The following is a 6,539-nucleotide window of genomic DNA, read 5'->3' on the forward strand; positions in this document are numbered from 1 at the left end:
TTATCTTGGCAAAGGAGAAATGGTCACTAACAGGGATGTAAACAAATTTGTGCACAAAATTCGAGAGAAATAAGCTTTTTGTGCATATGGAAATGTTTTTATTTATTTTTTATTTCAGCTCGTGAAACATGAGCCCAACACTTTACATGTTGCGGTTTATTTTTGTTTGGTGTATATTACGAAGTGTCCTTCCTTGCCCTGAAGTTGAGGACCAAGTTATTGTTGGAGTTTGAGCAGCACCATGTGGCCACTCCCGATATTGTATATTTGACCGTTTAATATATTTACTGATGTTTGATCTATTAGTGTGCCGAAATAGCTCAGTTGGGAGAGCGTTAGACTGAAGATCTAAAGGTCCCTGGTTCGATCCCGGGTTTCGGCAGCAGAACGGTGTCAACCATTTTCCACGCTGTTTCTCTGAAACCTCGTGTGTACTTCAGTAATAACCCCAGTAGTTCATGTGTTTTTGAGCACAGGTTTTTCATTTAGACCTACTTCAAGAATCTAGCCTGTTATCAGCTAATGGTGTAAATGTTGCTAGGAATTTTAAATAATCCTTTTAAATTACATGTAATTAATCAAGTAGTAATTCCCTTGTAAATTCTGTAGTCAATAAAGCAGCCTCAAAATATGATGTTACACAATTTCACCAGGGTTGACATATTAATTTATTGTTGCACATTATATTTACAGTGCCTTCAGAAAGTATTCAGACCCCTTGACTTTTTACACATTTTGTAACATTTTTGTAAAATGGATTAAATAAATGATAATCCTCATCAATCTACACACAATATCCCAAAATGACAAAGTAAAAACGGCTTTTTAGGATTTAGCAGTTGTATTAAAAATAAAAAACGTATTTACATAAGTACATTTGCTATGAGACTCGCTATTGAGCATCATGTTTCCATTGGTCATCCTTGAGTTGTTTTTATAAGTTGATTAGAGTCTACCTGTGGTAAATTCAATTGATTGGAAATTATTTGAAAAGGGACACACCTGTCTATATATTAGGTCCCACAGTTGACAGTGCATGTTAGAGCAAAAACCAAGCCATGCCGTCGAAGGAATTGAACGCAGAGCTCCAAGACAGGCTGTTGTAGAGGCACAGATCTGGTGACGGGTATCAAAAAATGTCTGCAGCATTGAAGGTCCACAAGAACACAATAGCCAAATTCCCTTGCCCCTAAAATCACAAAATTCCAGGCCTGGTCCTTCTAGCTCAACCCAGTTGATGACAGTTTGAATAAAGGTTTTTATTTATATGGCCATAGAGTACCACAGTATGAGTCATAATACCCATAAAACCTAGTGGTCAAACAGGGAAATGGTTCCTATCATTCTTCCACCCTTACAACAACTACAACAACAACAACAAAAAATCCCAAAGGGGATGTTAGAAACTGTCACGACTTCTACCGAAGTCGTTGCCTCTCCTTGTTCGGGCGGTGCTCGGCGTTCGACGTCACCGGTCTTCTAGCCATCATTGATCCATTTTTCATTTTCCATTGGTTTTGTCTTGTCTTCCCACACGCCTGTTCCCACACGCCAATCCCATTCATTACCTGTTGTGTATTTAACCCTCTGTTTCCCCTCATGTCTTTGTCAGAGATTGTTTTATTGTCAGTGTTGTTATTTTTGTTGTGTTGGTGCGCGACGGGTCCTCGTACCCACGTTTTTTCATGTCTGTACCTTTTAGTGTTATGGAGCATGTTCTGTTGACATTTATTAAAAGACTCCATTTACACTTCATTTTGATTCTCCTGCGCCTGACTTCCCTGCCACGTATACACACGACGCTGACAGAAACACTTTTAAAAAAGGGCTGTGTTTTGAGTGGGCTTACCCTTAACCTGATATGGTTAGCTGATTTTCGATCGGGTTCAAGTCCGGGCCTCTGGCAGGGCCACTTCAGAGACCTGATCCGAAGCCCCTCCTGCTTTGTCTTGGCTGTGTGCTTAGGGTTGTTGTCCTGTTGGAAGGTTGAACCTTCACCCCAGTGTGATGTCCTGAGCACTCTGGAGCAGGCTTTCATCAAGGATCTCTCTGTACTTTGCTCCGTTTATCTTTACCTCAGTCCTGACTAGTCTCCCAGTCTCTGCCACTGAAAGAAATCACCACAGCATGATGCTGCCACCACCATGCTTCATCATAGGGATTGTGCCGCGGTTTCCGCCAGACGTGAAGCTTGGAGTTCAGGATAAAGTGTTCAATCTTGGTTTCATCAGACCAGAGAATGTTGTTTCTCATGGTCTGAGTCCTTTAGGTGCCTTTTGGCAAACTCCAAGCAGGCTGTCTTGTGCCTTTTACTGAGGAGAGGCTTCCATATGGCCACTCTACCATAAAGGCCTGATTGGTAGAGTGCTGCAGAGATGGTTGTCCTTCTGGAAGGTTCTCCCATCTCCACAGAGGAACTCTGGAGCTCTGTCAGAGTGACCATTGGGTTCTTGGTCACCTCCCTGACCAAGGCCCTTCTCCACCGATTGTTCAGTTTGGCTGGACGGCCAGCTCTAGGAAGAGTCTTGGTGGTTCTAAACTTTTTCAATTTAAGAATGATTGAGACCACTGTGTTCTTGGGGACCTTCAATGCTGCATAAATGTTTTGATACCCTTCCCCAGATCTGCCTCGACACAATCCTGTCTCTGAGCTCTACGGACAATTCCTTCCACCTCACAACTTGGTTTTTGCTCTGACATGAACTGTCAGCTGTGGGACCTTATATACTGTAGACAGGTGTATGTGCCAAATCACGTCCAATCAAGTTGTAGAAACGTCTCAAGGATGATCAATGGAAAAAGGATGCCCCTGAGCTCAATTTCGAGACTCAAAGCAAAGGTTCTGAATACTTATGTAAATAAGTTATCTGTTTTTGAATTTTCATACATTTGCAAAAAATGTATTTAAAAAAACGTTTTTGCTTTGTCATAATGGGCTATTGTGTGTAGATTGAGGAGGAAAACATGTACTTTAATCCATTTTAGAATAAGGCTGTAACATAACAAAATGTGGAAAAAGGGAAGGGGTCTGAATACTTTCCGAAAGCAATGTATGGACGCGACCCAGTCGTTCCTTGTAAACGTTCAATTTCCAAACTTCTTATCCGTTACTTGCTAGCTAGCCAACTACGGCTAACTTACCTTCACGTCAAAAAGTGCAGCCAGAATAACAGCAAAGTAGTCGCATTTGCATTTGTTTAAGCTGTTTTCTAGTGACATTTATTTGGGTACATCCATAACAATGAGCTATTGAGGTGCGATTTCACCTGGCATAGAAAATGTGCTCACTCATCAGGACACTGATGTTCAAAAGAGGTAGCCAACAACACCACTAACACAATCACTTCAAACTGAAGCTGGAAAAACTTCAAACTACACTTGGTTTCGTTTGACCTTTTCTTAATTAACATTTTTGTATATAGCCATAAAAATGATACCAGCTGATTCCCGATTTCCACTTGCTTTCAGTCTTGTCCCGACATGTTCATTATTCTGGGACAGCTGGAGATCGAATTTGAATATTGAAACAATGTTGCAAATGTCAGAGAGACAGACATCAAGATATATACAAATCTACACTGTTGAAAACTAAATGGTAGTCTAAAAGAAATGTGAGATAATGTCTAAATGCTTTTTTATAGTGGAGATCAAGTTTATAAATTGCTTGGCTGGGCTGATGAGATAGTGAATTAAATTTAACGTAAATTTAACGTCATAGATTTAGCCAGTGGTAAGTTGAATAGACTTCGACTGGAATGCGGTTTTAACCAATCAGCATTAAGAAATAGACCCAACCGTTGTATAACTTCCCATAATGCATGCATAGGCTACCCCAGACACACGCATGCACACACACCCAGTCACTCTTACACAACATTATGAGTACCAGATCTGGCTCCTATCATCTCACTGACTTTTCTATCCTTTAATAAAGCCCTCCTAAACCCCTCCACTTCTCCATACCACCACCAACCCCCCCCCCCCCCCCTCACTTACCTTTCTTTTAACTCTTTGTCTCTCTTGACCTTCACCTCTGTTGTTCTCTGTGCAGTATACTGTAGTCTGTTGTCAAGTCTACTGTGGGAGAATGTTGTTCTGAGTCTGGGTGGGTTGATGATTGTACCTAAATTAATGAAGACGTTGGTTGAAGTGTTGGTTGAACATCTTCATTAAATATAATTTTTGGGAGCAGAACGTTATGAGTGGTGTACCTTATTTGCTGTTCTTTTTTTATCCAGCTCTTGTGCCACATTTATATGTAAGTAAATATTTTAGCTTTTATGGTTTGATTGTACCCTCATTGAACCTGCTCATTGTGTTAGAGAGGGTTAATATGCTAGTGTCTATCCGTGTGTTAGTTTTGGGCATTCACTCAGGCTGACTTAATGTGAGATTTAGCTGAATCACGTTGGATCATCAATGTGTCTGTGTCCACTCATCTACATCACACACACACACACACACACACACACACACACACACACACACACACACACACACACACACACACACACACACACACACAGAGATTGCAAACTGTCTTTCTGTGAATAAGTAAACCACTACACAACACAAAGTGCCTTGGGCCTGTAATTTGTTTAACTTTGCTTAGTTTCTTTTTGTCCTCCCAACCTTTGCCTGTCATTTCCAACATCTTAAGTGTATTTGCATGACCCCTTTGCCCCAGATGTGGGTGTTAAAACCATAAAGTCCTGAAAGCAGTCAGCCACATCACATATGTCTCTATACCGACAGAGGTGGGAGAAAAAAAGGGATATGCCCTATATATCAGACACACACAGAAAGAAAGATAGCTGTGTCTGTGCATGTCAGTGTGTCATCTACTTGTGCTCCTCTTCCAGGAAAATACTTCCCTAGTGAATTAACCTGTGTGCTGTTTTAACTCTTTATTTGTTGTTAATGAAATTTGCTGTGGTGTAGTGTGTGTCTTTTTAAACCCTGTGTAGGTTCATGTGTGGTGCCTGTGTGACTATACACTCTAATTGTATGTAGGTTTACCCTTTGGGTCATAGAGTCCGCACATGGCAGTGCAAACACACTGACCAAACTGTTACATAACAGCAACTGCAGACTCCCCCATAGTCTCTACTATCCCCCAACCATACCATAGATCCCCAGACTACACCCCACCTCCTCCAGCAGCTACCCAACGTATCCAGAACTCTCCCATGTCCTCACCTCTGTCCCTGGGGACTCCCTCTTTATTTGTCTCCTCACATTTCACGTGCTGTTCTTTATCCCACACCCCTTGTCCCCTTTTAGACGTATTTTCTCTTTCTTTACCTCCCTTTGTCTGTCTCTCTTTCCCTGGCTTGTTTCTCTCCTTATTGGTCTCTTTATTAGTGTGTGTTAGGGAGCCACTACTTAGTTTATTAATACATACCTTTCCAGGAAGAGACTATACCCCAGTGCACCCTAGAATTGACACATGAGACATGATGACTGTCTGTGTATGCATGTGTGTAATAAAGAGATGTTTATCCATCTGTTTTATGTCTGTGAATGTCCTTGTGGGAATGGTTAGATGTAGGCTTAGAAAATGTGGTGTGTGTGTGTGTGTGTGTGTGTGTGTGTGTGTGTGTGTGTGTGTGTGTGTGTGTGTGTGTGTGTGTGTGTGTGTGTGTGTGTGTGTGTGTTCTGTTAGTGTGGACTGTGAAGAGATGTTTGGTGGGTTGCTCTACTTTAAAATCACCCTGACTGGCTCATGTGTAAAATTCCAATCTTGGTCATAATCCAAGCAAAGCCTGACTCCATATCTGTCTCCTCTAATAACTGGGGTCTTATTCTGTAACATTCTCCACCCCTGTCCAAAGCCACGGTTGTGAAATTATTAAGTTGGCATCTTTCCTCAACCCGTAACACACATTATTTTTCCTTGTCCAGACTTTTGCATTCCGAATTTCAAACCGCCTTTTGCTATTCTTCTCAGTATGTGTACAGTACATGCGGTTCTAGGCAACTGCATGGCCAAGTTTTACCCTAACACATTGGTGTTAGCAACCTCCTGGTTTACAAGCGACATGTCAGCCTGCAAGTCACATTATGCAAAGTGATGTGCAATTCCTATTGGAACCCAGCCAGAGTTAAGATATCCAACAGCTGGAATTTGTATTCCTTCGCAACCTGTATTCAGAATTCCTGTCAGGGTTAGGAACATTGATAAGGGCCATGACCTAAACCCCTCAAACTCAAATCTGGGCCTCAAAGCCAGTTTCACTGTGTTTTTTCATTGTTCCCCTCTAATCAGGGACTGGTTTTAGACCTGGGACACCAAGTGGGTGCAATTAATGATCAGGTAGAACATAAACCCAGCAGGCTCCATTTAAACTGGAACAACCATTTGTAACTAACTGATTGGATTTGTTTAGAAAATTGTATATTATTTATCTTTGTGTCGCATAAAATGAATCAATAAATGTAAATGCAAAAACACAGATATTAAAAACAATCCCCAAAAATCTAGCTGCAATAGAGCATGCTGGGAAATATGATAATGAGTAGAATAAAACTGAAACCAT

General features: G+C 41.2%; 1 non-coding gene across 1 annotated transcript; it reads left to right on the forward strand.

Moving 5' to 3' along the window:
• Window positions 1-309: 309 nt before the first annotated feature.
• Window positions 310-382, forward strand: trnaf-gaa. The gene has a single exon. It is a non-coding gene; the product is annotated as a tRNA-Phe (tRNA).
• The last annotated feature ends 6,157 nt before the right edge of the window (window positions 383-6,539 follow it).

The sequence above is a fragment of the Oncorhynchus mykiss genome, chromosome 17 (genome assembly GCF_013265735.2).
Source record: "Oncorhynchus mykiss isolate Arlee chromosome 17, USDA_OmykA_1.1, whole genome shotgun sequence".
NCBI classification, from domain to species: domain Eukaryota; kingdom Metazoa; phylum Chordata; class Actinopteri; order Salmoniformes; family Salmonidae; genus Oncorhynchus; species Oncorhynchus mykiss.